Here is a 23982-nt window from a genome sequence, read left to right on the forward strand (position 1 = left end):
TATAATTTCATTGTCTGATAGATAAGCAGGTTAATGTGCCTGCTGTAGGGAATTGTAGGAAATCCCCAACAGGAACGAAAGGGAGCTTATTTCTGTAGTTTGATGTGTACACCAAAAGAATGCTCATTTTATTAAGGAAATTCTGTTTTTCATGTATACGATTTTCGACATGACCGATTTCTTTCACATTTTCCTTGATTGTCAAGTTGGTGAGCACTTAGAAGAAATTCAAGTTTAGGATGTGTGGTATATTCACATACAGTTTAATGTACAGTAGACTTATTCCATATATGAAACACTATTATTGAACATAAAAAGAGTGGTATGACAGGCTGACTTGTCTCTTGTTTTTCTAATGGTGTGTCCCTTTTGGTATGGGGGTGTTTCTTGTATGCCTTCAAGCTAATGTGTAGCAACTATTATATCTAAGAACTATTGCAGTGATATAATCTATTGTACTAAATTGGAGCAACAAACAATTTTTTCCATTAAAAAAAAAAAAAAGTCTTATTTTTGATTGACATCTCTCGCGGTTTTATCGTAGATTGACTCTTCCTAATAATTCAATCACTTGATCAAGTGGGCTGTGATATGGAAGGTGCTTTATGCATCCTCCTTTTAACCTTGCGCTCACAATGGAGGCTTGTCTACTTCTTCCATCCACTCAGCCCCCTATAGTAAGGTCTGTTAATGTCCCCATCCTCTAAATGACATTCAAAATGGCAGTAATTTGCAGCACCTCCTTACCATTACCACTGGATTAGTGAATGCCACATCCTTTTTTCCCAGCCCCAAGTGTGAAGATTGTATTGTAATTGCCTTTCTATAGCGCTTACTATCCCCACTGATATGTGAAGATTACAGTACACACTAGTTGACCAGTGGCAACAGATGTGTATCTAATATTCAAGTTTCCCTACATATTTCAATGCAAGTAAGGCTTAATTTGTGCTAGAGTTTGCCGGTGCTCAGCAAGACACTTATTTCTTGAAACCGGCACATATTTAGAACAGTACACTGGTGGGCAGAAGTAGCCTTCTTGTCTTTGTACATGGTGTCACTATCCCTTAGTCACTTCAATCATAACTAAAGAGGCCTTGCAGTGATGGATCCACTGGTACTGTAACACCAACCTGTGAAACACCATGATAGTGTGGGGTATGGCTGAGGCAGAGACCCAACTGCCTGAGTTTGGGAATCCACAATTCACTACGACAATCATTTTACGCCTCACCACTTTCAAATGTCACCAGCCGCCACTGCTTGCACACCATAATAACTTCCTGGGTGTTCACATCATCACACGTCAGGCTTGCACCCAGGGCAGGCGCGGATCGTCCATTGGGGCGTTGGGGCGTAGCCCCCCCGCCCGCGCCCCAGCTCCCTCGGTGTCTCTGAACTTAGTTTACTTAAGTTCAGAGACGCCGAGGGTGGGGGAGAACTAACTGACAATGCATGTCAGTCAGCATGACGTCGGACCGTGGGCGGTCCGGCGTCATGTTGACTGATATGCATTGTCACAAGCCAGGGAAAGGCAGCACAAGTGCGCATGAGTGGGCATGGAGATTAATTTTTACTCCGTGCCCAGTCATGCGTACTTGTGATTTTACTGCCTTGCGCATGCCCATTATGAGCCCCTCGGTCTCCTAATGGGCAGGCGGCGGGCGTAGCGTAAGCTGTGCCGTCAGCCAATCCTGGCGCTGCTGGCAGCACCAGGATTGGCTGAGAGGGGTTGGCAGGCCCCTCCTCCAGTACCGTTACTAGTGAAGGCGCCCAGGGGATCAGAGGTCTGAGAGCGAGGTGGCGTGGACGGGACCGGCTGTGAGGTAAGTTTTTTATTTTTTTATTAAATATTTCATTTCCCCCCCCCGCGAGCCGCGACTGAACGTAACCCCATAAAATCTTTGTCTGTGTTGATCTCTTTGAAGTTTATTGTGTCACTGAAACCTCTGCTTATGCCATGAGGGTTGTATGGCAGAGACGGGTAGCGGAAAAGGGCCTTCAAATTATTGTGCATTTGGTAGAATGATGACGGGGCAGTTTTGAAACATAGTGTGTCGGGTAGCAATCCCTTCCTCACCTCTTTGATTCATAAGGATGCCGCGAAAATTCTTTAACAAACCTTAGGCATGCGTTGTCCTTAAGACACGATACATATCATATTATCACCTTATTTGTCTATCTCTGAGAACTGCATGTCAACGAGGCAAAGGGCGGGTATGCTTGTAGAGTAGCCTTCGCTTAGCTTTTTTCAAAGTTTTGAGAAACTATCCCTCAGATGGGTAATTTGTCCATTCTTCAGTGTTTTGCTGTATAATTTCATTGTCTGATAGATAAGCAGGTTAATGTGCCTGCTGTAGGGAATTGTAGGAAATCCCCAACAGGAACGAAAGGGAGCTTATTTCTGTAGTTTGATGTGTACACCAAAAGAATGCTCATTTTATTAAGGAAATTCTGTTTTTCATGTATACGATTTTCGACATGACCGATTTCTTTCACATTTTCCTTGATTGTCAAGTTGGTGAGCACTTAGAAGAAATTCAAGTTTAGGATGTATGGTATATTCACATACAGTTTAATGTACAGTAGACTTATTCCATATATGAAACACTATTATTGAACATAAAAAGAGTGGTATGACAGGCTGACTTGTCTCTTGTTTTTCTAATGGTGTGTCCCTTTTGGTATGGGGGTGTTTCTTGTATGCCTTCAAGCTAATGTGTAGCAACTATTATATCTAAGAACTATTGCAGTGATATAATCTATTGTACTAAATTGGAGCACATGTTAAAAAAACAAACAATTTTTTCCATTAAAAAAAAAAAAGTCTTATTTTTGATTGACATCTCTCGCGGTTTTATCGTAGATTGACTCTTCCTAATAATTCAATCACTTGATCAAGTGGGCTGTGATATGGAAGGTGCTTTATGCATCCTCCTTTTAACCTTGCGCTCACAATGGAGGCTTGTCTACTTCTTCCATCCACTCAGCCCCCTATAGTAAGGTCTGTTAATGTCCCCATCCTCTAAATGACATTCAAAATGGCAGTAATTTGCAGCACCTCCTTACCATTACCACTGGATTAGTGAATGCCACATCCTTTTTTCCCAGCCCCAAGTGTGAAGATTGTATTGTAATTGCCTTTCTATAGCGCTTACTATCCCCACTGATATGTGAAGATTACAGTACACACTAGTTGACCAGTGGCAACAGATGTGTATCTAATATTCAAGTTTCCCTTCATATTTCAATGCAAGTAAGGCTTAATTTGTGCTAGAGTTTGCCGGTGCTCAGCAAGACACTTATTTCTTGAAACCGGCACATATTTAGAACAGTACACTGGTGGGCAGAAGTAGCCTTCTTGTCTTTGTACATGGTGTCACTATCCCTTAGTCACTTCAATCATAACTAAAGAGGCCTTGCAGTGATGGATCCACTAGTACTGTAACACCAACCCGTGAAACACCATGATAGTGTGGGGTATGGCTGAGGCAGAGACCCAACTGCCTGAGTTTGGGAATCCACAATTCACTACGACAATCATTTTACGCCTCACCACTTTCAAATGTCACCAGCCGCCACTGCTTGCACCCTGATCACTCCTGGTAACTGGTGCAGAAAGTGCACAAAAAAACAATAGCGTAACATTCAAACAAAGTTTGGCACTTGAACTTACCTTACTTCCGGAAGGTGTTCAGTGCAGGCAGTGGACACAAGGAAAAAAGTACGTGCGGCAATGTGCTTACACTAAAAAAAGTGTCACTTTCCAAAAGAAAGAACCATTCACCATCACAAGGAAGACATGGCACAGGACTCATGATGACGTTCATCCAATAATTTAAAGGAACAGAATCTCCCTGAAGGATGCTCGGCGAGATCACATGCAGCTATTCCTCACACACCTTCACTCTGCGCATAAGCATAGCTACATTTTCACAGTGGTACCATAAGAGCAGCTTCCGTCAATTACACAGAACCAGGGTCGGACTGGTACAGAAAATAGGCCCAGGAACCAAAATAAAAGTTGGCCCCATTACTATTATGTGTATTTTTAAAGTACACTATCACCAGTGAGGGTATCCTCGCGCTGAGCAGGTGTGTGTGGTTAGCCCTGTCCACGGTTGGTTGGTTAATTGAAAAGCCAGGTCTTCAACTTCTTGCAGAGGAGGCTCTGATGTGGAGTGGGAGGCTGTTCCACGATTTAGAAGCGGTGTAAGAAAGTGCCCGTTCTCCTGATCTGGTTCTGTGTAAGTGAGATTGTGCGAGTAAGAGTCATGTGAAGCGGAGGTGTTAGGGTGGTTAGTGGAAGAAGATGCGCCTGTGGAATGTGGAGCCTAAGTTATGTAGTGACTTGAATGTGTGTCTGTGTGGAGTTTGAAATTAGCACTATTGTGTATCTGGATGCTGTGTAGCTCCTACCTACATGATATCTGAATTAGATAACTAAAAATCGTGCTTGTGCCTGTCCACAATCCTCACAGGAAGCAGGAAGTCTAAGGCAGGATGACAAAGGATGATGCACTCCCTGCACCACCAGCGCTAGCCGTTCCTGCTGTTCTGCCCTTCTGGGCAGTGCGGTTCCTCACCATGCTTTGGCTTTGGACAGTTCCTTGGCCAAGCAATGTCTTCTCAGGAAGATCTCTTGTACTAGCACCCCTGACAGGCTAACTGAAGCTCATGATCTGTGATCTGCAGCCCTATCTCTTGAGAGGCCTGCAGAGGCAGCATCACGGAGGGCTATGGCGAAAGGTCTTGATGGTTCCACGGGAGCCGCCAGGGATTTCGGGTGTTCTCCCTTTCAGAAGATTGGTGTGTGTTTTGATCGCCCTTTTGTGGAATGAGTGGCCACAGTGAATTGCAAGCCATGCAGATCGTGCAAAGAATACTTGAATCAATCTTAACAATCCTCGAGAAGGCAACTTCAAATTCTGATCATCACCTCAAAATTCTTACGCAATTTAACATTTTTTAAAATTTCTAATAAGTCAAAATGATTCACTTATGATAATAATAAAAACATTAATAAAGAGGGAGAGCAAAATATCATCCCTCTAATAAATACAGATAAAGAGTTGGAATGGAGTCTACAAAAAAGAGCAACTGTGACTCAAATGGGTAAAATCAAATCAAATTGAAGAAAGGAAAACTAGAAGGCCACTGTATATTCGCTACGAAAGCCATTTTCTGAAAACACCTGAAGCTCAGGAGTCATCCTCATAACATTGACCCTCAGCTATATCCATAATTTCATCAAGAACGGCCAACACTCCTAAAATGAGGAAAAGATGTAAAAAAAGAAGAGAAAATTGCAGAATTGTCAAGAAATGTCAGAAGTATAACATTTAGCTCGCAAATTGAAACAAGGGGCAAGTGAACAAATCACGCCACTAAAGTAAACAGCAATTCACCCCAATATACTCCCGAAAAGGAGGCACAGGTGCCATTGGCCCCTCATTCCATGATTTTTTTTGTATTTTTTTTAACAGAGTTTTATATAGCCCGAACTTGACCCAAATCGGGTATCAGAGCACTTTACATAGCACCAGTTGCATTACATGAGGACATACTCATTTTTGTTAGGCATGGCGAGATTAAGTGATTTGCCCAGGATCACAGGATGTTCAGCATCATTGCCGAGACTCAAGCCCAGTTCCCCAGATTCAAGGTCGACCGCCCTAGCTGTTAGGCCAACTCCTCTCCCCTCTAAAAGAGTTGTGTGTTATGTTAAATCTACACACTCCTGAATTCGTAGATAAACAAACAAGGTCTGATGGGCCGCCATCCTTTTGCGTTGCCCCAGTAATAAGCTCTAATAATGAGCCACCAAAGACAGATGACATACCTATTACCGCTCTAACTTTTTTCCACTGTTAGAGGTCACAGACCTTTTTCCAAATGGTAATAATCCTTTAAATAGACAAAGACTTTCGGGTTACTATGCAATCACTTAAAACTGCAGTCCTTTTCTTCTCCTGAAATAAAACTGGCATCTTTCTAAAAAAAACATGACATGTCAATTGTATAAGTAGAATTCTGGTTTAATTTGATCCCGTCAATAATCTTACAGGACTGCAATACTCTCTATCAAAGTGGTTTTGATGTATGTGGCATAAGTTGCCCAGCCACCTCCTACAGGAGTTTCAGCCAAAGTTCTGCAATGGAATCTAATTCTACGTATTCCAGTAGTCCCACTCAAGGCAGTATAGTTAACAAGGGTCTCGCTGATACTTTTACTATACCTGTTGACCAAGATGGAAGGTGAGTTAGAAATAATGAACAATCCAAAGAGTAAAGCTCCCTCACGACCTATACATTATTTCCTATACTTTCAAACTACCAATTTTTTATAAAAAGAACATGGGCTATTGAATAAAAAATTCAATTTACCAATACAATTTTATTTCTTTACTCTTATTTATTTTGTTATAATATTGTCCTTTTTTTTATATCATTGTTCATTTATAGCATTATCAAAATTATACATTTCTATTGTTTACAACAAATCTCTAATACAAAAATATTTTTCTAAATAAACCCAGGTAGAGAAAAAAATCATACACACCACTCATTCATACATCCACATTCCAATCACATCTCATACATGAATCACATTTAAGTTGGTTGCAGTCTCTATGACCCTAAAAAGGGCTTCTACTAAATTAGTAGGATTTAAAGATGACTTGGTCGACGCGTTTCGGTGGCATAAAGAAACATAGAAGCCACCTTCATCAGGACCGGCCACTTATAACATCAATAGTTCTCAAACCCTGGGATTTCCTAAAAGAATATATAAAAAATATCAGTTACTAGCCCAAGACTAACTAAAAATTAAAAGACATTGATTGAGCCAGTTAACCAACATTTACAACACATAATAGTGATCAACTACACAAGTGACACTTTGTCTCATTCAGGGGTATAAGCATTAGTAATCCAAACAAGTATAACAGTGCTCTATTTCATACTTATATAGTCCCTACTAAGAAGTGGAGCAAAGAGTAAAAAAAAATAATCTAGTGAGTGACAAGGCAGCCTATTTAGCTATCATTTCCAAACGGGACTGTACTACATAAACAAACTATTTGAGGGTATAACCTAAGTATTCTAGTTTCGCCCTACCAAGATTTAAAAGGGGGTACTTACTGGATGTAAATCTGATACTGGTATAAAGAACTTCCTGATATTACGTAAAGCAGCCACAATGGTACCAAGTGTGAGGATATGCCCGTGTCCTTACAAAAATAAAACATTAGAAAGCTATAAGTTATTGCTAGCTATTATTTAGCTGTGCTTTCCTCCATTATATGAGGACCTATCTTATCTTAAAGAAGGCCTTTTCTTACCCACAGGTAGCACCTTCTTCTTTCTTCTCAAATATATGGGAGTCACTGTCCATTCACTAATTTGTTACACATGTACTCCATATGCCTGCATAAGGACATTTTTATTTCTTATATTAACACATATACTTAATTCTAGAGGTATCTCTACCAAAGTTATATCAAAATAAACAATGGATGAACTATAATACCTCTGTATTGTATCCCTTTCTGGAGTCACAATAAAATTCTTGTCTCCTAAGTATCGATGGTCAACTCTGTTTCCCCCATAAACGACCACGGGTAAAATACACATCCTTCAAAACTCTTCGTGATAACACTGTCGAGAGAGAGGACAGAGTCAAGAAAAAATATTGAACCCAGTAATACGCGCCATCTAGTCAGTGTAGAGGGAGTAATGTACATAAATCCCATGGGCAAACACCTCCAAAATGAGTCGTCAATTTAAATTCAAGATAATCTTATACGTAAGTCCCCTAGGCAGACACCTCCAACACAACAACCACTGAGTATTATTTGCTTTTTACCAAAGTGTCCACTTCTGAACAATTAGAGAATACAAAGCGGCATTCTCCTTTTAATTAAATCTAAGCTGCCCCCAATACAATTTTATATCTAATACCTCACCTTCTCTAATCGGCGTACCCGTCCTCCATTTACGTGCCTCAATCAAAAGGTATCTCCGCAAAAAGTCGGTAAGATACACCGCGCGAGATATCCTCATTTTATACTAATTAGTTCTCGATTAGGATGCGCACAAAATCTCCCAAAAACATATCCCCTGAGGAATTCACGGAAATTGCTAATGGACTCACCCGCCTCTATTCCTAAAGGCAACATCTTTGTTGGGTCTACTGGTTTCTCGAAACTATATAGAGAATACACGCATAGTACATGATCTAAAGCGTTGACGGACGCAAGCAGACCGATAACGCCATCTTAGATGTAATAAACAAACTCAAAAAGTAATAGCGTATCTCAACCACATAAACCTACTATTATTTTTTTTAAATATCTAAATAATACATATTTCAAAGATGCAACTGTAAATTCACAAATTATTTTGTGAAAAGATGAGAATCTAAAAAATCCCATAGGGCAACTGTTTAATATGCCACATGCTAAAAAAATAGTCTCGCCATCAAAACCTATCATTAAGCTCTATTTTTTCGAAGACACCAGGTACAAACTATTACCGATCTCATTTACTCTGGGCCATTTACTCATAGCATGGCCCTCAATTCACATATTTATTGAGAATGGTGCCAAAATCTTATAAAATTGTATGCGACATCTATCATCAATACCAAAGGGTATTTTTAAATTGTGTCACAATAGAAACTAAATTACTTCTTCAACATCATCCTTAGCCTTACCCCCAGAATTATACACGGGATGGAACAACACATTTATTGGTTTACACGCCCAAAACCACAAACACAAAAACGGACAGCCGTCTATTTAAAACTTTAACCTTATCTAAGATACACCATTTAATATCTTTTTCAGTATGGTGTTTTGCAAGAAAGTGTTGGACAAGTGGGGCAGCGACCTTACAGGTGTGTATCGCAGATTTATGCTCACTGTACCTTACCCTAAATTCATGTGATGTCTCACCTATATAGGCTAAAGTACATGGACAAGTAAGAATATAGATTACATTCTGACTTCTGCAATTCATAAAGTCTTTGAGCTTTGCATTATATCCCTGCTATACAAATGAGTCAGTGACTACAGCCGAATCACAGGCATGACAGGATCCACATGTGTGGTTTCCTGTTACAGCCGGAAGACCCGCTATAGTAATCTGACGCATAGTGTCTTGTATACTCGGTCTGGTATGAACCAAAATATCATGGAGATTACGATTTCTGCGATAGGCTACCAGGGGTTGTTGTAGCTGAATTTCATCAGTATTTGTATTTAAGATTTTCCAATTCTTAAGTATAGTATAAAATGATATCTCGTGCGGTGTATCTTACCAACTTTTTGCGGAGATACCTTTTGATTGAGGCACGTAAATGGAGGACGGGTACGCCGAAAAGAGAAGGTGAGGTATTAGATATAAAATTGTATTGGGGGCAGCTTTGATTTTATTAAAAGGAGAATGCCGCTTTGTATTCTCTAATTGTTCAGAAGTTGACACTTTGGTAAAAAGCAATTAATACTCAGTGGTTGTTGTGTTGGAGGTGTCTGCCTAGGGGACTTACGTATAAGGTTATCTTGAATTTAAATGGACGACTCGTTTTGGAGGTGTTTGCCCATGGGATTTATGTACATTACTCCCTCTACACTGACTAGATGGCGCGTATGACTGGGTTCAATATTTTTTCTTGACTCTGTCCTCTCTCTCGAAAGTGTTATCACGAAGAGTTTTGAAGGACGTGTATTTTATCCGTGGTCGTTTATGGGGGAAACAGAGTTGACCATCGATACTTAGGAGACAAGAATTTTATTGTGACTCCAGAAAGGGATACAATACAGAGGTATTATAGTTCATCCATCGTTTATTTTGATATAACTTTGGTAGAGATACCTCTAGAATTAAGTATATGTGTTAATATAAGAAATAAACATTTCCTTATGCAGACATATGGAGTACAGGTGTAACGAATTAGTGAATGGACAGTGACTCCTATATATTTGAGAAGAAAGAAGAAGGTGCTACCTGTGGGTAAGAAAATGCCTTCTATAATATAAGCTAGGTCCTCATATAATGGAGGAAAGCACAGCTAAATAATAGCTAGCAATAACTTATAGCTTTCTAACGTTTTATTTTTGTAAGGACACGGGCATATCCTCACACTTGGTACCATTGTGGCTGCTTTACGTAATATCAGGAAGTTCTTTATACCAGTATCAGATTTACATCCAGTAAGTACCCCCTTTTAAATCTTGGTAGGGCGAAACTAGAATACTTAGGTTATACCCTCAAATAGTTTGTATATGTAGTGCAGTCCCGTTTGGAAATGATAGCTAAATAGGCTGCCTTATCACTCACTAGATTATTCTTTTTTACTCTTTGCTCCAATTCTTAGTAGGGACTATATAAGTATGAAATAGAGCACTGTTATACTTGTTTGGATTACTAATGCTTATACCCCTGAATGAGACAAAGTGTCACTTGTGTAGTTGATCACTATTATGTGTTGTAAATGTTGGTAAACTGGTTCAATCAATGTCTTTTAATTTTTAGTCAGTCTTGGGCTAGTAACTGATATTTTTTTATATATTCTTTTAGAAAATCCCAGGGTTTGAGAACTAATGATGTGATAAGTGGCGGGTCCTGATGAAGGTGGCTTCTACATTTCTTTATGCCACGAAACGCGTCGACCAAGTCCTCTTTGAATCCTACTAATTTAGTAGTAGCCCCTTTTAGGGTCATAGAGACTGCAACCAACTTAAATGTGATTTATATATGAGATGTGTATGGAATGTGGATGTATGAATGAGTGGTGTGTATGATTTTATTCTCTACCTGGGTTTATTTAGAAAAATATTTTTGTATTAGAGATTTGTTGTAAACTATAGAAATGTGTAATTTTGATAATGCTATAAATGAACAATGATATAAAAAAAGGACACTATTATAACAAAATAAATAAAAGTAAAGAAATAAAATTGTATTGGTAAATTGAATTTTTTATTCAATAGCCCATGTTCTTTTTATAAAAAATTGGTAGTTTGAAAGTATAGGAAATAATGTATAGGTCGTGTTGGAGCTTTACTCTTTGGATTGTTTATTGTTGCTTCCCCTCTTCTCCCTGACCTTTTGATGAGTAAATTGTGCAGAAGGGGTCCCAATACTTTTTGCATTGAGTTAGAAATAATAACCAGCCCTCACCAGATTTTAGAAATGCCTTTAAGCTCCCCTCTTAGCAATATCTTAGTGATAATTTCCTGAAACTTAGCAGGGCTGCATTATGATGAACTCAATATGCTAGCAAATTTAAACCCATCAATCATCCTCCTCTAAGAGACTTGGTCTTTAACCAAATTTAATATGTACTGCCTTTATATAATTGATGTCACTGCACAGAGGGCAAAGAAGGGGCATGCTAAAGGTGGCCTCTCCATCCTTTCTGTAGATTCCCACGGGTATGTTGAAGTTATACATCTTTCCAGTAATAATGTTGTGTATTAAGATCAAAATGCCAAAGACAGTTAACCCTCACAAAAACATTCTCTTCCTGCTTAACATTTATGTCCCTTCCCGTCTGCAATACAATTCTCTTTTGTTCATGATCTTTAACCAAATAGAGTTTATTTTTGAGCCTGTGCAAATAATAATGGTGGCCAACTTTAATGGCAAAATATCAAATGTTGCACTAAACGCCCACAAAAACAAGGAACTCGATGAAGCCTGGAATATTCCTGATCCCATATTTCCATCTAAATAAATGGCAGACAAATGTGGAAGGTTGCTCCTAGACTTACTGTTGGGTATAAATGAGGTGACTCTAAATGGAATAGTTGATAGGGATGTCCCGGCATCGTTTACTAGAGGAGACTATATTATTTCCAGCTATGATCTGTTTTGTAAATTCTCTCAGATCCAAATACAATTTGTTCAAGGTAGTGATCATGCAATATTTTTCTTGAGCTACACTTGACCACTTTAGTTAGAGTTCCAACAGAACTCAACTTGGTCACTAAGTGTAGCGAAAGGTATTGCAAAACTTGATTAGAAACAAAGCCGGGTTTTCTGGAACTGCCCTTCTATTAGTACAATGAATAAGATAATCACTAAGGGTGGGCGGAATTTGCGAAAGTGCCTTTCGCAAAATATCGCGAAACGGCAAAAAATCTCTGCGATCACGCGAAATTTCACGTGATCGCGGAGATTTTCTGCTGATTAATGCATTACTGAATTTGACCTTCAACTCGGGCACCTGCTTTATTTATATCTGTAAGTGCTTTCTGTTGAGGTTTAATTTTTGTGTTAGGAGCATCGTGCCAGAATGAATCCTGCCCTGCATATTTATCCAAGAAGATGCCACCGTTTTGTGCAATACCTCTACTCAACTGGAGTACTTTCTACTGGCTAATCACTAATCAGTAAGTGCTACCTCGGTTAAATGTATAGTGCTTTTCCTACACTACAGCTGCTTAAAGGGCCAGAAGAGTTGTCTCCAGCGACCATGTGTGTCTGTAACTTTGCCACTGCGCCGATGGGCGCCGGGGTCCCTCGAGTGAGCTGTCCATCATAGTGGGGAAACTTAGGGCGGGAAGATGTTGCACACCACCAGTGTGTGGGGCGGGGCTTCTATGCAGTTCACATGACTCTTATTTATAAAGGGTCAGAGACCGACCAGAGCAGCAGATGAGGAGACAGAACCTCCTGGTGTCAGGAACTACACGGGGATTGAGCTCGAGAAACCCATTGATGCACAGACCTCCATCAATGATTACAGTAAATTGCTGATGGTAGATATGGGGAGAAAGCACACCTGCCTAGCCTCCACCGTGCTCACGAATCTTCTGTGCTGATTAATGCCTTACTGACTTTGACCTTCAACTCGGGCACCTGCTTTATTTATATCTGTAAGTGCTTCCTGTTGAGGTTTAATGACAGGAGCATCGTGCCAGAATGAATCCTGCCCTGCATATTTTCGTGTTCCGCGCGGAACGCGAAAATGTCGAATTTTCGCAATTTCCGCGAGTGGAGCGGAAATTGTTGCCCACCCTTAATAATCACCACCATCTGGGACTATGATCTAGCTGAAGAAAAAAATCCTATTTAAGTATTTGAAGATAGACTGTCTCCAGCTGTACTCGAGATTCTTATATAGAGTAAGCCCTATAAGAAGAGGGCAACAATACACAAAGACCCCAGAGATGGGGAACTCGCTATCAAAATAAATAGTCATACAACAGTTCATTGATTTTTCAGTATACAGGGGTAAAGAAAGAAAGGTTTTATGGAAAAAAGGAGATATATTCATTTTATGTTTAACAAAAAAAAGCTGATCAAAACTGGTTGGATCTTCATCAAGCAATACTGCAGAAAAGCAAAAATTCTTCTGGAATTCTTTTGCAACATTTACCGGGAAACTGCTAGCTCCTTCTGCAATTTCTATCCCTTCCTTTGACTGGCAAGTGTACTTTTCTAAACGTTACGCACAAAACCCAGTCTTAGAAAAGGGTAAAATGCCTAAAATCCCTTCACAAGTATCAAACACATACCCTATGGGAGTAAACCCCCCACATGTAAGCAGATTGAGGTATTATAAAAAAAGCAAGCACCTCTGCAGCCATAGGCCCTGATAAAATTCCGATAAAAGTATTGAAGGAGGACTCTGAAGCTTGGAGCAAATTCCTTGCTCATCTACTTGCTCATTGCTATGATAAAGGACTAATACCGTATTCCTGGGCTGGAAGCATAGTTGTTCCACTCTACAAAAAGGTTCTCGTTCCCTACCATTCAACTAGCATCAAATCATCCTTTTTGATTCCCCATGGAAGATCTTTTCGTCAAGCATCCTGGAGAATTTAGAGGAGTCGGCTTATGCTTCAGTTGTGATTCCTCAAGCCCAGGCATGCTTTAGACCGAAGAATTCAGTAACAGACAATATCGCTATAGTTCAAACATTGGTTGATAAAATATGTGGTGTCAAAATTGTAAATTTTATATTCTGCTTTTGTTGGTTTTTCGACAGCATTCGATAGAGTGGATAGACCTACTCTCTGGAGGAAACTGGTAAAGCTGGGTATACCTTTACATTTATTAAGATTGATTAACACATTACACTCATCTAGCTGATATATAGGCCTGATGGGTGGGAGCAAGGGCTTGACTTCAAAAATTCCCACAGGAAACGGTTTGAAACAGCTGTTTTTTAGCTCCTTTTTTGTAATCCATTTACCTTTAGAATTTATTCGCTCAATAGATTAAGACTAAGAATTTTCCTCCCAGTAAGTTTTCATACAATTTTGTTATTTTTGATCTTATCCCAGTAGGTCTCCACCGAAATTGAATGCTTTATTTTTTATATGCAGTAGAAAACAATTTGAAAATAAATATTTCAGAGATTAAGGTGATGCTTTTTAAAGGAAAAAAGGAGTGGCGTTCCTTTAATTGGAACCTTGGTGGAACTTCATTATTAATTATGAAAACATGCATCTATCTGGAAAGTCTTAACACAGACCTTAGATAACAAGTTTCACCTATCGCATATAGAGAACAAGGCACTGACTAGCCCATATTGATGAGATTTAAATCAATAACATTTTAACTTAGAAATAGCTAAAAAAGTGACCCATGTTTGCAAATTGGGGCAGTTTTGAGCTTGTTAAGACACTGTATAAATGTTTTGCAAGTGAAGGTGGCATGAACTTGAGCTCCCTGCAAGCAATATTTGTTTTAATGTCAGAGAAATAAACAGTAAAAACTCGCTCAGCAGACCATAAAACAGCCCACAAACAGCCATAAAATGGCCCATGCGCTGACCAGTTAGACCAGCCCATTGGGTACCGCCTGATTGCCCTATAGCCCAGTCTGACCATGCGTAGAACATCAAAGCATTTTCTTCCTAGCGCATGCTAACAGTCTCACAACCTTCCACCCAGACACAACAACATGTTTAAATCCTAACTCTAGGTCAGGGCAGTTGTTTTTATTCATTCCACAGTACACAGAAACACATTGCGAGGCACATCCACCTCCTATGGATAAGCAAACGCCACACGATTTTGGTGGTACCAACAATCTTGTGAGATTATCAGCACAGTTTCTGCATGGGAGAGAAGCAGGGCACTAACTGGGCTTGATAAACAGCCCTATTCCTTTTGGTTGAAAGTGTGGACTATTAGGTTTCTGAAAGAAAAGCAATCTGATTGACAGGATTTTTAACCAATAAAAAAGGCTCTTGTGTTTTGGATAGTTCTGATTGGATGATGGTTTGTAATCAGCATCTCTATTGTAGTCTGCCTCTCGATTACTGAGTCATGGGCAGCCTGAACACAAATATATATCACTGTCGGTCACACACGGTGCTATAAATGGGCAGATACTTTCCAGTACTGAATACCAATACTTCTTTAATTTGAAAGGGAGAGAATCTGCACTTCTCAGTACTGCTGAAATACATTTAATAAGAGAGCTCTGGTACTTTGCAGGATCAAACAGTACTCTAACTAGTGAGTATGTGCACTTCTATATTTCCATTTAAAGCAATGGGCACACAATATACAACTTTACTATAGTTCTCAAATTTCACTCAGCAGGCAAACTTAAATAAAGGGTAGATTTGTACTTTTTTTCTTTTTGAACCCACCCCTAAAGTATGCTCCGTGTAAATCTTTGTTCTCCACACAATTCTGAAACACTCCCCTTATAGACCACACTGCAAAGTTTCACCCTTCTAATAAAGCACAATTTAAGGGATTAGTAGTGTGCTAAAACAGCCACCAAAGCGTTAGGGCACCTCATCAAAGTACTATATAAACACAACTACAGTACGATAGAATTGATTCACGCACCATGATATGTTTAATTTATATGTGTATCTTTCTTATCTCCATGACCCAGCTTTACCTCAGTCTGCGTTTGAGTGACACATACATGTATTTTTTTATTATAGGAATTCTCCACCGGTAGAGTATTTAAAATGTAGATTTGATAAAAATGAGGTTGGTGGGTTGGGAAGGGGATTCATTGGCTTAAAATATCCTTTCCTACTCTGAAGCGAAAGGAAAGCTTTGTGCATGAACAATAAGCTGTTTGGTGGCGTTTCACTTTTCTGAAAAGCATTGTGTGAAACAGTAAAGGCCACTTCCTCACACAAGCCTTGCAGTGCGCACTTCCCCCTACACATGCATGGCACACTGCTCAGATAGTGTTATCTCGCTTGCAGGGTTGCAAATAGCCCCACACGCTCCCGTTTAACTTTTGCATATTAGTCTTATCTTTTAGACACAGGCAGCTGAGCGAAGCCTGCAAGTGCAAACATGTCCCTCGTGAGCAGGAACAGGCCCAGCCAACGAGTGCGGGCTGATCCCCTCTCCAGGACGTGTGCTTTTGGTTAGCTCTGCTGTGTGTGACCGTGGCTCTTGATATGTCAGGTGCCTTGCCCTTAGATATATGTTTGTCAGCAGCACACGCCCATACACATAACTGACAAGCTTTCAGATCACTCAGTGCTTGATTTGTAAAAAATTACGGGGCACACGCATCAAGGTATTTTGCAATCGCAAACAGTGCGATTCGTAAAAATCGTCTGTTTGCGATCTCAAAATGGCCTTTTGCAATGCATGAACGTTTTTGAGATTCGCAATTTAGGTAATCGCAATTTCTTGCAATTACCTACATTGAGAATGCAAATAGGGAATCGCAATTTGTGATTCCCTATTGCATATGCAAGAAGCCTTTCCTAAATGCAAACTGTGCATTTAAAAAACGCTAAGTAGCATCAACTTCAAGTTGATGCTAATATGTGCATACTTTGAAGAATGCACAAAACTGCATTTTTCAAAGTGCCATGTGGCACACATATGCCCCTAGGACATGTGTGTGCCTTACATGTGCACCTGTTTTTTGTTAGGGGTGCCTCAGGTTGGTCTTAGGCCCCGGGCACCCTTGCCTTTGCATTACCTAATTTGTGATTACCAATTAGATAATTGCAATTTAGGCAATGCAAGACCACTCCCACCAATGGGCCTTGAGGCCCATAGGAAAGAATGGAGTCCCAAAAGCAAATACTGATTCCCTAATTGCGTTTGCGATTCTTAAGAAATTGCAATTAGAGAATCATTATTTGCAGCCTGTTTTGATGCATTGGATTTTGCGATTACCAAATAGCAATTTCTTAAAAATCGCTATGTGGTAATCGCAAAATGTAACTTTCATGCATGTGCCCCTAAATTCCAGGACCAACGTTATTTAACACAGGCCCACTGCAGCTGATACAACCCAAATGTAATTTTAAACTTCAGGTTTAAAGCTGAGTGTTGTCATTTTTTTTAGATATATTCAAAAGTTAAATGCACTCCTAATGAAATTTCCTTAAAAATACACACACAGCACCACCATGTGGTGTAGTCTCAAAACAAAGTTTACAAATAAATTCCGTAGCACGAGAAAACACCAGCACAAATTAAGCACTGAGATCACCTTTGTGTGCCCTTTTCTATGGTTTCAGTCCGACTATGAGTGGCATTCTACTGTCAAATATGAGATCTTTTGAGTGACTCTTTCTCATAAGTAAATTAAAGCAATGACCAGTATTTGATGGTCTCTCTGTGAGTTTTCAGTCACTGTCTCAAAACATATCACATAGAATGAATGAATGAATGAATACACATTTATATAGCGCATGGTTACCCAAGGGCATCCTAGCGCTTAATGTGGTACCTTAAAGACTAAGAACAGATCACGGAAAAAGAAAAGTTTTAAGCTGTTTTCTGAAAATAAGATGATTAGATTCCAGACGTAAATAACCAGGGAGCCGGTTCCAAAACTTGGCTGCATTATATGAGAATCGCCGACCTCCAGTTCGTGAACGCTTGATCATGGGATCTGCGAGTAAACGTTTATTGTTGGATCTCAAAGTCCTATTAGGGTGGTATACTTGCACCATCGAGTGAATCAATGGGGGACCCTTCGCAGAAATAGATTTATGGACAATGCACATTGCCTTGAATCTAATTCTATCCTGGATGGGAAGCCAGTGCAAAATAGTAAGGGCTGGTTTGGCTGAGCTGCGTTTGGGAATGTTCATTAATAGGTGGGCTGCACAGTTCTGAACAATTTGCAGTCTCTTAGTGGTTCCCTGTGGCGCTTCCAAATAGACTGCATTTGCATAATCCAGCCGAGATAGTATGAGTGCTTGAACTAATACTTGTCTGGCAACAAAAGGAAGGGGAGGGAGAATCTTCCATATCATCCTAAGGAGTCCATAGCAATTGGCTGCAACCTACGAGCTTGTTCCTTAAAGTCCAAATTGCAGTCAAGCCAGACTCCCAAACTCATGATCTGTTTTTGTGGCCCAGGTGGGGGTCTAGGCAGCTGGGCCACAGAAAGTCTATGTTAGCGGGGCAGAATGACCAAGGAGCATGAGTTCTGTCTTTGCTCCATTCAGTTTTAAGAATGACTTGTCCATCCACTCGGAGATCTTCCCGAGACATGATGTTAAGCCAGGCTCAGATTTGTCCTGCTGACTGAGGGAAACCACCAGTTGGGTGTCGTCATCATAGGTGACGATCTGGATCCCCCATGGACGCACCACATCTGCAAGAGAACTCATGTAGATGTTAAACATGGTAGGACTTAAGGAGGATCCCTGGGGGACTCCACATCACAGAGGAATCTGCTCTGAAGCAGCTTCATCCTCGTAAACAGAAAAAAGTCTATTTTCAAGGAAGGACTGAAGCCAGTTCAGGGCGATTCCAGCCACACCCACCTCCCTGAGTCTTTGGACCATTAGTTGGTGATTAACAGTGTCGAAGGCTGGTCTGAGATCTAATAAAATGAGAGCAGCGCAGCCTCCATTGTCCAGAATTTTCCTAGACTCCTCTATCACGGCAATACGAGCGGTCTCCGTGCCCTGTTGGCATCTAAAGCCTGTCTGCGTGGAGTGAAGGCAATTGTTTTTTTCCAAGAATGCTGCCAGTACGGAGTTGACATGTTTTTCAGCTAATTTGCTAATAGCAATGCTGATATGCCTAAAAGAAGCCAGACGTATTGGCGTCACCAATGCTTATTAGCAGAATCAAATCAATGAGTAACAACAATGATTTTGTTAATAATTAGAACTGAAAATGTTTAAATTCTGAAAATATTAGACTGTGAATTGACCTATTCTATGTCTGTGGAAGGGGTGGTGATATTTGGTGTGTCTCAAGAACTTCTCTTCTCCCTTCATACCATTTTCCTTTGCATCGTTAGCCTCTTAGTGGGTTGAAGAATGTGGTGCACCATACTGGTCTGATAGCAGGCAGGCTGAGACTGGTGCTTGCCAGGGAAGAAGCCTGTTCTTGCACTTAACTTCTGGTCTTGCGGCAACTCTTTGTCACAAGGCTGTTCCACTGTAAGGCCAGCTCTGCCTGACTGCCTGGCTGTTAGCTGGTGGTGGTGTCTTTGTGCTGGAAGCCAGGCATGTTCTGCTCTCTGTGTTTCTCTCAGCCTCAGATCCTTCGACAAGGCAGAGGGTGAATAGCTGCCACTTTTATTAATGTTTGTCGCTTGCCTACTGGGACCGGACACACTGTGCCTATGGAGTGCCCACTCAATACAGGGGACCGGAGGGCAGGTGAGGAGTTACTGACTAACTTCACTAATTGTCATTCATGACAACAAATTCATCCAGGCTTAGCAGATGAAATTATATCTGGTGAGCTGCTGAGGGGACTTGCAGGACAGCACTTGAAATGGGATTTACTCGAGCCAGGTGAAAACAACTTCATGCTAACATGATCTCCTTCATAGCAAAGAGCACTGTGTGGACATGTGGGTGTGCAACTGCAAGAAAAAAGCAAAGCTGCTGCTGCCATTCTAGGCCAATCATCTGCTGGGTGCGTGGTGGTGAGTGGCTGCCTTACCGACATCAGAAGGCAAGGTGCTGCTGGATCCACCGTCTTGGGGCTGCAGTCAGCTGCGGTCGCTGCAGGTAAGAGCGGTGGGGCCGGCTGAGGGGGGATTTCGAGAGACGACCACAAGGGAAAATTAAAGAAAGAATTCATTTTCCCTCGTAGTCATCTCTAGAAATCCCCCCCTGCCGGTCCCACCGCCCCACCGCTCTTACCTGCAGCAGCCACGGCTGGCTGTAGTGCCATCTTCGTGATCTGGGTGGCTATAGTTATTTAATAATTCAACACCAGATGTTCTGCTTAGAGTGACAGCACGGACTTGATTGGTAGTTGAAGCCCAGCCTTTTTCTTTTACTGTAAAAGGGCAGGCTGTAACAGCAACGTAGGCACTGCCGAGAAGCCAATTTAAAGTGCGCTGGCTGCTTTCATTATGCAACCTTGTTAGTGCTTAATGTGTAACTAATACATTTCAGCATGGTGATGTGGCACCAGCACAAAAATACATAAGACTGATTCCTGATGCTTAGTACTTGGCATGTCTGCATACACATATTCTTTAAAGACAATCTAATATTGTGTTAGCAATCCAAAATACCTACTCTCTTATACATTGCTATTTTTTAACTGGCTCTCTCTGCAGGGACACTCCTAAACATTTTGCCTTCAGTCCTCTTGTCTTTTGAAATTATTTTTTGATGGAATTAGGACTCTGAGCCCTTTACAACTGCTAACCAGTGCTAAAGTGCTTGTGCTCACTAAACATGGTAAAATTGGCTTACACCAAATAGGCACATTTCATTTATTTATAAGCCCTTAGTAAAGTGGTACAACATGCACCCAGTAACTGTAAATTAGATGCTACTAGCGGCGTGCTGCACTTATTGTGCCACCTAGCCTTTTAACCCCTTCCATGCTCATGACGGAACGGTTCCGTCATGAGCCACGGTTGAGCTGTGCTCATGACGGAACCGTTCCGTCATGAGCCCGCCCGCGCTCGAACCCTTCAGCACCGCGGCGGAATTCGCCCAGCGCTGAAGGGGTTAAAACACGTTTCAGGCCTGCTATTACAGCATGTGTGCAGTTTTTAATTGCTGATTCGACCTGGCAAAATAAGCCTTATGCCAGTCCTAAAACTCCCTTTTTAATACATATGTCATCCCTAAGGTAGACCCGAAACAGCCCACAGGGCATGGTGCAGTGTATTTAAAAACTTGAACATGTACTTGAAAGTTTTATATGTCCTGGTAGTGAAAAGCTCACAAGTTACTTTTTCATTACTCTGAAGGCCTACCTATCCCATAGGATAACACTGGGTTTCCTTATTACATTTAATAAGTGATAACCTTTGTTTTGGGTCAGGTGGAACTATCATGTTTGGTATCTAATGAACTGTAATTTAAAATCCTCTTTATTCAATCAATCAATCATAGCATTTATAAAGCGCACTACATACCCGTGAGGGTCTCAAAGCGCTAGGGGGGTGGGGGACGCTGCTACTGTTCGAAGAACCAGGTCTTGAGAAGTTTTCTGAAGGTCAGAAGGTCTTTGGTCTGCCGTAGGCGGATGGGGAGGGTGTTCCATGTCTTGGCGGCGATGTGGGAGAATGATCTGCCGTCGGCGGTCACTCTTTGGATGCGGGGGACGGTGGCGAGGGCGCGGTCTGTCGATTGGAGCTGGCGGGTGGGGGTGAAGAGGCTGAGTCAGCTGTTGAGATATGCTGGTCCGGTGTCGTGGAGTGCCTTGTGTGCGTGGGTGAAGAGCTTGAAGGTTATCCTCTTGTTGATGGGGAGCCAGTGCAGGTCTCTCAGGTGGGGTGTGATGTGGCTGCGGCGAGGGATGTCGAAGATCAGGTGTGCGGAGGCGTTCTGGATGCGTTGGAGCCATTTCAGGAGTTTGGCCGGGGCTCCTGCGTAGAGTGCGTTGCCGTAGTCCACTCTACTGCTGACAAGGGCTTGGGTGACCGTCCTTCTGGTTTCGGTGGGGATCCACTTTATTGGTAAAGTTGGGTTTTAAGTTTCTCCCACTTCAAAGCTGGACTCTCAGGCCTACTCTTCAGTTCACTTTTGGACCTGGGGAGGATTCTCAGAGGATTGCCCGGCTATCTGAGGCCTACTGTGTACTTCAGAGGGTGCAATGCCGCTCCGACTGGACCACCCTGCTCCTGAAGGACTGCGAGCACTTTACCACTGCTAACCAGTGCTAAAGTGCTTGTGCCCACTCTCCTAAATATGGTAAAATTGCCTTACACCCAATTGTCACATTTAATTTACTTATAGGTCCCTAGTAAAGCGGCACAATATGTATCCAGGGCCTGTAAATTAAATGCTACTAGTAGGCCTGCAACACCTATTATGCCACCCACTTAAGTAGCCTTTTAAACCATGTCTCAGGCCTACTATTGCAGCCTGTGTGCAGTTTTAAATAGTCAATTGGACCTAGCAACATAAACCTTTTGACAAGCCTAAAACTCCATTTTTAATACAGATAAGGTCACCCCTAAGGAAGGCCCTAAACTGCCCATAGAGCAGGATATATTTTAATTGTAAAAGTTGTACATTTACTAGTAAGTTTTACATGTCCTGGTAGTGAAAAGCTCACAAATCCTTTTTTCATTAGTGTACGAGATCTCTCTCCCGTACGATAACATTGGGTTACCTTATTACATTTACAAATGATAACGTTTGTTTGGGAACAGGTAGAAATATCATGTTTGGTGTCCAAAGAATTGTAATATCAGGATTCCTGCCACAGAGCACCTCTTTTTACCATCACAATATACTGAGCAAACACAAGGAGATGATGGACGGAGCGCTGAAACTTTTCATACACTCATCCCCAGTCACAGATCTGGGTTGAATCCATCATCATTCTTTAGCTCACTTTGCCACACCAGTTTAGACTGAGTCATATGCAAATCAGTCTTGACCCTGTTCCTTATGGGAACAGTCCATCCCGAACTGCCAAGCCAGGTCTTCCCTGGACCGGAAAAACGCATCCTGGGACCGGTTGGGGGTAACATCCCTCATCAGCCAGGTTAGCTTGAATCCAGTGGCAAAGTGAACAAGGGACCCATGTCTGGGCATACCCTGCCAACTTAGGGCGAACAAAGCAAACACAAGGAGATAATGGACGGAGCGCTGAAACTTTTCAGACACTCACCCCCAGTCACAGATCTGGGTTGAATTCATCATCATTCTTTAGCTCACTTTGCCACCCCAGTTCAGACTCAGCCAAATGCAAATCAGTCTTGACCCTGTTCCAAATGGGAACAGTCCAGCATGAACTGCCAAGCCGGGTCTTCCCTGGACCGGAAAAAAGCATCCTGGGACTGGTTTCGGGGTAACACCCCTCATCAGCCAGGCTAGCTTGAATCCAGTGGAAAAGTGAGAAAGGGACACACCACTGGCATACTGGGCCCAGATCTTTGTACTGGGGTGAATGTATGACATTGTTCTGCATTCTGTCAATCAATTGTTTGTTTTTGCATTTGACACCCGAGTGGGACAGGTATGCCCAGATGTGGGTCATGTGCTCTCCATGCCACTGGAGTCAAGCTATCATGTCTGATGAGGGGTTAAACCCTGAAACAGGTCCTAGGATGCTTGTTTCCAGTCCAGGAAGGACCTGGCCTTGGTACTTCGGGCTGGACTGTTCCCATTGGGCGCAGGGTCAAGATTGATTTGCATATGGCTGGGTTCAAACTGGAATGGCATGGGGAGCGAAAAAATGATGGATTTAGACCCAGATCTTTGTACTGGGGTGAATGTATGACATTGTTCTGCATTCTGTCCATCAATTGTTCTTATCACAATATATTGGCATGACTCATATTATTCCTACCAATACTTATGAATGAACAAATGTCTTCTAACCTGACTTTTGACCATATGACATGCTGTTGGTAAAAGCTAGATGCAGCTGGTATTTCCCAATTTGCTTGAAAAGGCTCAATAGCCTTTACAAATGTTTTACCATGCATATGCAAGGTCAAGTTTCAGGCATCATAGAAACATTCAGAAAATCCAATAGAATAAGCATCAAGCATCCGGCATTGATGACCTCAATGTGAATCTTCTGGAAGACAGCCCTCATCAAATTAATGCCCTGCACCTGTTCC

This window comes from Triturus cristatus, chromosome 8 (genome assembly GCF_964204655.1).
Source record: "Triturus cristatus chromosome 8, aTriCri1.1, whole genome shotgun sequence".
NCBI classification, from domain to species: Eukaryota; Metazoa; Chordata; class Amphibia; order Caudata; family Salamandridae; genus Triturus; species Triturus cristatus.